The sequence below is a fragment of the Arachis duranensis genome, chromosome 9, assembly GCF_000817695.3.
Source record: "Arachis duranensis cultivar V14167 chromosome 9, aradu.V14167.gnm2.J7QH, whole genome shotgun sequence".
Taxonomy (NCBI): Eukaryota; Viridiplantae; Streptophyta; class Magnoliopsida; order Fabales; family Fabaceae; genus Arachis; species Arachis duranensis.
The window spans coordinates 77,021,424-77,031,204 of record NC_029780.3 but is presented as its reverse complement, the minus strand read 5'-3'; the positions used below and the strand labels follow the sequence as shown (position 1 = coordinate 77,031,204).

At 39.9% G+C, this 9,781-nt stretch overlaps 1 non-coding gene across 1 annotated transcript; it reads left to right on the top strand.

Moving 5' to 3' along the window:
* Positions 1 to 8,497: 8,497 nt before the first annotated feature.
* Positions 8,498 to 8,604, top strand: LOC127741831 (small nucleolar RNA R71). Its single transcript, XR_008003036.1, has one exon. It is a non-coding gene; the product is annotated as a small nucleolar RNA R71 (small nucleolar RNA).
* The last annotated feature ends 1,177 nt before the right edge of the window (positions 8,605 to 9,781 follow it).

Below are 9,781 nucleotides of genomic sequence, written 5' to 3'. Positions count from 1 at the left end.
CCACGCGTCCGCGTCACATCAGAATAATGGCCTCCCACGCGGCCGCGTGCCCTGATTTTCGACGTAAAAGGGTACACAATGAATTATTCTTCGAGAGTGGTGCTGGATTGGTGCTGAACGCACAATTCTACCCACGCGGACGCATGGCTCACGCGTCCGCGTCATTCCCTTCTAAAGCCCACTCACGCGATCGCATGCCCCATGCAATCGCGTCACTTAAAATTTGGCACTAATAATAATTTAAAAAGAGAGTTGTGCGAACGCGAGGCTGCCCTCACGCCAGTAGCATGAATTGTGTCACGCGACCACGTGACCGACGCGACCGCGTCAATCAGTATCAGCGCAAGTCGCGCGACCGCATGCTCCACGCGATCGCGTCGCTTGCGCCGCACAGCTTATCCTAATTTTCCAAATATCTTATCTTTTCTTCCCCAATCCTAATTTTTCCTCCCTCCTTTCTTACTTACTTCTTCTTCCCTTCTTTCCCTTCTCATTCTTCTTATCTTTCATTTTATTTTACTTAATTTATTTGCATATTTCATTCATTGCATTTTAATTTAGTGCATATTTTTCTTTTCTTTTATAAATTTATTATTTTTCCTTTGGTGTTGATTTTCTTATTTAACTGTTGCATCTTTTTTGGTGTCATTTTGATGCTTAGTGACTTGTTTTACAATGTTGGGTAATGTTAATTTTCTGTCAATGTCAATCTTTTATACTTGTATTCCTTTTGCATTGGCATGAACTTACATTGTCTTTCATTACCCACTCTCTTCTCCATTGTTGCACATTCTGTCCCACTAGCATGCCATGGCTTCTATTGTTTTCTCACGTACATGTTGAAGCTTCCATTTAAATGAGACCCTTATCATTTGGCATTAACCCAACCATACTTCATTTATTTTCTTATCTTTATTTCTGGGTTACTTTTCTTCTCTATTTTCTTTCAGGATGGCCACCCGGAAGGGAAGCGGAAGATGTTTACATGGGGAGAGAAGACAAGTCCATCTGCACAATCTTTGGAGAAAAGCTTCAGTTGGAACAACCCGTCCACCTGCACATCTTAGCATGCACCGAGGACGGTGCAATCTTTAAGTGTGGGGAGGTCGATACCGACTTCCGTGGGTTAGTTACTTCCTATTTTAACACCAATGTTTAAATTTCTTTGTTAAATTAGTTGTTGTATTTGCATATGTGTCTGATTTTATGCATTTAGTTACTACTTGATTGAAGTAATATCTCTTTTTCAAGAAATTTTTATAGTATTTCACTAATTTAAATTGAAAAAAAAAATTAATTAAAATTTTCTATGTGTTAAATTTGTTTGAAGTTGTATTTGGAACATGGTTTTTGAGCCAAAGAACACACAACCTGTGAGATTTGAGCTTATTTACATGGTTACATTATTTAACCATAATATTTTTATTCTTGTGTGTTTTCTTTTCTATAATTGTAATCTTTGCTTTGTTCCATTCTATATGTCCAATATTTAATATATTTACATGCTTGCATATGATTGAGACCATTGTTTGATTCTAGCTCACTTATCCCAAATTAGCCTACCTTTTACATCACCCTTATTAGCCCCCTTGAGCCTTTAATTCCCTCTTATTCTATAAACCACAACACTAGCCTTAAGCAGAAAAACAAATTTAAAATCCCAAGTTGAATCCTTGGTTAGCCTAGGATAGAAATTGTGTATCAACTAAGTGTGGGAAAACTAATACATGAGCATGTAACATCAAAAGTGGGAAAAATATGGGAGAATAGGTAAAGAAGCTTTGCTTTACAAAGTATGTATGTTAGGTGAGATCTTAGACTAATCAAGGATTTACTTAATTAGCTCACTTAGCCTTATATATATATATATCCCTACCTTTACCTCTGCCCCAGTACAACCCTGAAAAGACCTCATGATGTTTGCATTAGTATACTAAATATTTGTTGATTGGTTAGATGAAGAACAAAGTTTTAGAAAGCATGATTAGAGAAGAGTAGAGAGATTGACCCTAGACACTTGAGAGATTTGAGCGCATATACACTACTAGTGAGGGTTCAATGCTTGATTCTATGTTCCCTGCTTTCATGAGCTATCTTCTTACAAGTTTACTTGTTTTCACTGTATGAATTTGAATTAGTGGAATTTAATTCATATTTGTCTTGAAGAACTTATTTTCTTTTAACCAAGTAGTAGAAACATTTTGCATGTAGTTGCATTCACATAGATAGGTTGCATTGCATACTCTCTATCATTCCTCTTCACTCCCTTATAGCTTCTCTTGAGCTTAGCATGAGGACATGCTAATGCTTAAGTGTGGGGAGGTTGATAAACCACTATTTTATGGTTTATCTTATCTTGTGCTCAATTGAGTGGCTTTTATCAACTCTTTACCCACTTATTCATATGATTTGCATGTTTTACATTTTTCTTCCTGATTCTGTGTTATGAGTGAAAACATGCTTCTTTGGCTTTTATTTCCTTTTATTTAATCATCTCTTATTACCATTAGATGCCTTGATATGTGTGTTAAGTGATTTCAGGAATTACAGGGCAGGAATGGCTTAGAGGATAGAAAGGAAGCATGCAAAAGTGGAAGGAATACAAGAAGTTGAAGGAACTGCAAAGCTGTCAGCCTGACCCTCTCGCACTAAAACGATCATAACTTGAGCTACAAAAATCCAAATGATGCAGTTTCACTTGAGTTAGAAAGCTAACGTCCGTGGCTTCGATTTGATATATAATTTGCTATAGTGGTCATACCGCTAGACAACCCGAACGCGTGATCCACGCGGACGCATTGCAGTGGCGAAAATCAGCGTGGCAAATTTCTTCTCCAGCGATTTCTGGGCTGTTTTTGACCCAGTTTGTGGCCCAAAAAACACAGATTAGATGCTATAAAGTGGGGGAATCCATTCATTCATAAAGAGGCTCTCATAATTCACGATTTTAGGATTAGATGTAGTTTTTAGAGAGAGAGGTTCTCTCCTCTCTCTTAGGATTTAGGATTTTAGGATTTCTATTAGTTTAGTTCAATTCATCTTCATTCGAGGTTCTATATTCCTTCAATATTTATTTTCTACTTTTATTTACTCTAATAATTTTATTTGTATTTGATTTATGTTGCCCAATTGGCTTATGAACCTTTCCATGTTATAACTTGAATTTATATTTAGACGTAGTTTGATTGCTTTATTTACATGAATGCTTTTAATTTAATTTAGATATTTTCTCTTTTGGCTTTGGTTGATTAATTGGTGACTCTTGAGTTATCAAACTCATTGTTGATTGAAAATTGGAATTCTTCAAGAACTGATTCCAGATCCAATAACTCTAACTTTTCCCAAGAAAAGACTGGGACTTGAGGATTCGAATTAATTCATCCACTTAACTTACCTTCATACTTAGAGGTTAACAAAGTGGGAGAAAAATCCAATTCTCATCACAATTGATAAGGATAACTAGGATAGGACTTCCAGTTCTTATACCTTGCCAAGAGATTTTATTATTGTTAATTTATTTCACTTGTCATTTAAATATACCTATGCCCATTGCCCAAACTTCAAAACCCCGATTTACAATCTTCATAACCAGTAATAAGAACATACCTCCCTGCAGTTCCTTGAGAAGACGACCCGAGGTTTAAATACTCAATTATCAATTTTAAAGGGGTTTGTTACATGTGACAACCAAAACGTTTGTAAGAAAAGATTCTTGTTGGTTTAGAAGCTATACTTGCAACGGGAATTTATTCTGAATTCTAGACCATGCAAAAATCCTCTCATCAGTCTCAGATGCCACTCTACCCCTGTTGCTGTTGCTAGACGCATCACCATCGATGGAAAAGGGATGCTGATGTTCTTCTTCTGAATCAGTATCCATATCGATGTGCGTAATAAAGGCACAATGGCTATGCTCTTTCCTTCCATGGTAGCCCAAATTAGCAATGTAGTCCTGAATCTCAATGGGTAGCATGGGTGCTGGGAATGATATAGTCCGCCACAATTTGATGCCATATACGAGCTTCGGCATTCAAATTAGAGTAAGCTATAGTTGCGGGAACAGAATTTCTCCCTTTGTTATACTCCCATGAAGCACCGGGACGGCCAATTCTCGCAAGTATGGGAGTCAAAGACATCCTTTCCTTGGACAAACTCGTCTTGATCCTTGAATAGTCATCATTCTCAAGCGGAATGTGGGAGATCTTCAGAATAGCTTCGAGAGCTCGGTTGGAAGTATCCAACCTCTTCCCCCGGAGGAATACTGACTCTGCTTCCTAATTTTGGTAGTTGGCGTAGAATTCCTGCATCAAGGTTTCATTAACTTCGATTGGGTCTTGCTCTAAAAACTCCCAATGATGTGAGGCAATCCGCTCATGGATGACTGTTTTGTACTTGATCAGAACCTTAAGCGTTTGTTGCCAATGAATTGACCTTCTCTCAAATTTGTCATATTGGAACTTGGCTATCTGGTTGAGCAAGATATTCGGGTCATTACTCGGGCGATCCATCAAACATGGTCTGGGTGCGGGCAGCAGGTTGCACAACCGGTAAAGTAACCGGTTTCTTACCTTTCTTTCGCATATAGAAAGAAAACAGAAAATATCAAGGTCATAAGACAACAACAAATTAGGAATAATGAGGAAGCACTTAATAAAGTCAAGAAAATCAAAAATCTTAGTTAGAAGCTTGAAGATAGTGTGATTCATAAGAATGGCGGTGTGTATATTCCAATGGTGCGCGCGGTTGGAACACATACACCGGCCGCACAAAATGGCAATCACACTCTTTAGGAAACTTGAAGTTCAAAGCTTCACAACTAAATTCTCAAGTTGCAAATATAAAACATAGAAATGCAAGAAACTTCAAGCAAGCACCAAAAAGGAATTGTCAATTGTTCATCCGCAATGGTAATCACATATACAATGCTCTTTAATTGGAAGCCAAAAGATGTTTGATCAAGACATCACCAAATGTTGAACATTTGTAAAGTGATTACTCAATTTAAATCCCAAGATGAACAATGAAACTCAGATTCTACCAAGACAATGCATTTACAACTAAAGTCACCCATTAACAAAGTCCATAATTCTTGGAAAATGTGGGTGGTTGAACTCAAAGTACACTAACAAGGAAATGCATTGGTAAAATAATTTGATCAACATCAAAATTCACAAATGAAGTTGCACAATTCATACAATATGCCTAACAACAGATAAATTGAAAGCATATGATGGCCAAGTCATATGAATCAAACAAGATGTTCATTGAGGCATTTTATCGAACATGTGGTATGCAATGTGCAAGTTCATCACAATTAAGGTCAAAATTGATCCTAACCAACCCAATAATCAAGCAACAACACTTTGCAATACAAAGAAGCAACAAAGAAAGCAATAAATTTAATCTAAGCAACATAAAAGAAGTGAAAATAAATACAAAAATGTTAATATTAATAGAAAGAGAAAGAAACAAGAACCTTAGGTAAAGAGGTTGAAGAAAATAAGAACTAGGGAGGAACAATGGCACTTCTTATAACCACTGCAAAATTACGGCAGTTGGGTTCACCGGAAAGAACACCGGAGGAGAGAACTCACCGGTGGTGAATAGAGAAGAGAAGTAAGAGAAAGAGAGATATGGTGGTCGCCGGCGATGGGCTGACGGTGGCGGTGGCCGGCGACAGGGACCGGCAGAGCTGGGCAGAGAAGAGAGGGAGAGGGCAGCTATGAAGAAGAAGAAAAGAGAAGGGCTGCCTCTTAATATGGCAGATTGCCCTTTAATTGCCTAGAACGTGACTTGTGCGGACGCACAAGGGGCTGTGCGGACGCATAGAAACAAAAACTTAGAAGGGTGCGGACACACACAGTGTGCGAACGTCACGACCAGAGAGGTTGCAAAAGAGCGCGTGTGCGCACAAAGGTGTGCGCACGCACAAGGGGCTCGCTCTTTTTTTTTTATGTGGACAAACGCAGGTGTGCGTGCGCACATAGGTCCGTGCGCACGCACAAAGGTTAAGAATGAGGGAGGTTTTCACGCGCACAGGCTATTCCCTCGCTCCCACTAGAGGGGCTTGCAATTGGTGTGCTGACGCACACGTCTGTGCGGCCGCACAAATGAAGCATGAAAGGGAACGTGTGTGTACGCACGCAGCTGTGTGCACACACAGGTCAAGGGAAAGGGGGCAACGCGCATGCACAAGCTGTGCTAGCACCGTGACCAGAGGGCATGTCAAGTTGTGTGCAGACGCAAAGGCTTGTGCGTCCACATAGATGGCGAAAAACAAAGTTTTGTGCGCACGCACAGATGCCCTATTTCAAAAATTTATTTTCTTTTCAAAACTAAGGTTCTTAACCTTAGCACAAAAAGATACCAACCCCAAATCATTCAAACAAGCACAAAGTCATAGTCCACAAGTAATTTAACTTATACAACTCAAAATCATCCAACTAAATCTAAACTAATCATTATATCACAAGAAAACAAGTAGTTCAAAAAGCTATAAACAAGAGATTGAATTGGAAAATGTCACCATGGTGCGTTGTCTCCCACCAAGAACTTTGGTTTAAAGTCCTAAATTAGACTTGCATGGCTTTCTTGATCACTCAGAAATTTTCCCAAGGAGGAAAATCTCTAGCTCATTGGCTTGCTTTGGTTGAGTATGATCCTTTGAATTTGACTTCTTGGCACTATCCTCTTTTCCTTGCTCCTTGCCATCTTCACTCACTTTATCTTCAACTATGTCGCACCCAAAAATAGAGTAAGCTTCAAGGATGGGCTTGTTGGACTCCTCCAAAGTGAACTTGACTAACTTGCCATCCGACTCAAAAGAATAGACTCCCGAGTGTGCATCTAGCCTGAAACGGGCCATCTTCAAGAATGGTCTTCCAAGGAGTATTGATGATGACTTGGTTGAGTCAATGGGAGGGGTCTCCAAAATGTGAAAATTAACTGGAAAGAGCAATCCTTGAATATTAACTATGACATTCTCTGCAATCCCACAACTGACACAATACTCTTGTCGGCTAACACAAACCTCGCCCCGGACCTCTTTAGGGGAGATAAGTTCAATCTTTCACATATGTAGAGTGGCATGATGCTCACACACGCCCCCAAATCACATATACAGTCTATGAACTTAATCCCACCAATCAAATAAGTCACCAAACATGGGCCGGGATCATTATATTTTTTAGAAAGTAAAGAAAAGATAGAGTCATCTACTGGCTTTTTGTTGAGGTTGCCAAGTTTGTCTTTGTGAGTGCAAACATCCTTGAGAAACTTGGCATATTTCGACACTTGTTGAATGGCTTGAAAGAGAGGGACGTTAACTTCAACTTTCTCAAAAACTTCCACTATAGTGGGGTCAAGATCTTCTTGCTTCTTTATTTTCTTGGCTAAAGTTGGAAATGGAATGGGCAAAGGCTCTTCAAGCAAGGTCTTTCTCTTTGGCTCTTTGACCTTTGGTGGTTCTTCCTCACTTTTGTCAACATTTTCTTCTTCATCCCTCATCACCTCCACTTCATCTCCTACCTTCTCATTGTTTATTTTCTCACCAACCTTGTGGGTATAACAACATTCTTATCCAATTTGGTACCACTTCTAAGGGTAATGTCATTTATGCTCCCCGTAGGGTTAGGTTGGAGTTGAGAGGGTAAACTACTTGAGGTTGAAGCTTGTTGGGTGCTTTGTGCGGCTTGAGGAGGGAGAGTTAAACGGGTAAGGGCTTTGGCTATTGTAGCCATGTAAGCATCTTGTTTCTTATGGAACTCTCTTTGCTCTTACATGAAGGTGTGAATTGTGCCATTTATGTGGGATTGATTGGAGGGAAGGGCTTGGTTAATTTGAGAAGGATTGGATCGACTATTTGGATGTTGATACTTCACTTGAGACTGAGGTTGTGGGGGTGTTGGTATTGTGGTTGACCTTGGGGGTGTTGATGGTAGTAGACTTGAGCATTTTGGTTGGGTTAAGCTTGGGGAGCTTGGTTCCACCTTTGGTTTGAGTTATCTCTCCACCCTTGGCTTTAATTACCTCCATGTGGATAGGATCCTTGGTTGTAATTGGGTCTTTGCGGGTAAGGATTAGCAATCGCCAATGTAGTGTCTTCTTGGATTTGAAGGCACTCATTGGTGGAATGAGTATTACAAGCACAAACACCATATATCCTTGATGGTCCTTCAATCCGTGGAGGTTGAGGTGGAGCATTTATCAAAGCTTGAGGGATTTGTTGCCCTTGGGTGATTTGCCTTAACAAAATCGTCATTCAGTGAGGGTCTTAGTCAAAATTACATCTCCGGAGGGAGAAACCTCACTCAAGGCTTTTGGTTGTGGACTCCTTGCCCTTGAGTATTGAGTTGAGTTCGCTAGATCCGATATAACTTCCCATGCTTCTGCAGCGGTCTTGTTTTTGGTCAATGACCCTCCACTCGCGGCATCTAGGAGAAGCTTGTCTTGGTGGTGCATTCCTTGACAGAAATAACTGATCAAAACCAACTCATCAATCTGGTGGTAAGGGCAAGCCTCCAGTAACTTCTTGAATCTTCCCCAGTATTCATACAAAGTCTCCCCATCTCGTTGCATAATGCAAGAGATCTCTCTTCGCAGCTTGTTTGTTTTCTAAGGAGGGTAAAACTTCTCCAAAAATTCTTTTCGCAACAAGTCCTAATTGGATCTAACTTCACCCAGCTGAGTATAAAACCACTCCTTTGCTTTTTTCTCTAGAGAGAACGGGAAAGCGAAGACCAACACCGCGGCTTCATCCGCCCCATGTCTTCTCGCAGTTGCACATAAAACTTGGAAATCCTTAAGGCACTTCAGAGGATCTTCCCCAGGTAGTCCATTGTATTTGGGGAGCAAGTTAATTATGCTGGACTTAAGCTTGAAATTTGGGTCCAAGGCCAGATATAGAATCTGAAGTGGTTGCAAATTAAGATCAGGAGCTCTGGCTTCCTTCAAGGTGATCCTTCGGGGTGGGTCCACCATGACGGTGTCACTTGAGTCACTCAAAGAGAATTCAGTACTCCCCACAGATGAATATAGAGTCTCCTCGTTGATTGGAGAATGATGGTCACGGATTGGCGGTGATAGTGAATGGGAGTGATCCTCAAGGGAACCCGATTCACTATTCACGAAAGCTAGCCGGCGCCGAGCTTGCCTTATACGAGTTAAAGTTCTTTCAATTTCTAGATCAAAAGTGGCCAAGCTTGGGTCTGGAAGCGACCATGTCATTCAACTGAGGAGGCAACGAAAGCAAGCAATTATGAAAAGTAAAACAAAAGTAGGCAAGTAATCAAGAACTAACTTAACGATTTACAACTACTAAGACTAACTAGAGAGGAAAATAGTATCTACAATTAATGCCAAATAGCAAACCAAAAACCAAATATTCACACTATTCACATATTTACACAACCAAAATCATAGAACTCATTGCACTTAAAGTGAATTTCCCAGCAACGGTGCCAAAATTTGACGGGCGATTGATATTGGCAATTGCTTGAGTTTGGATTTTTCACACTAAAAGAGAATTAACGTTGCAAGCATAGACCAAACCAAACAATCGGTCACCAATCAAATTGGAAATTCACAAGATATGTCATAACTCAAAACCAATTTAAAACCGAGAGTATTTGACTCCCGGGTCGTCTCCCAAAGAATCACTTGAGGGCAACGAGTGTGCAAATTCCGGTTGTAATGATCACGGGATTGTCAACGAAGAAATGAACATATAAAGAAATAAAAGAACATGCAAAATTGTAACGATTGAACCAATAAAGAAATTAAA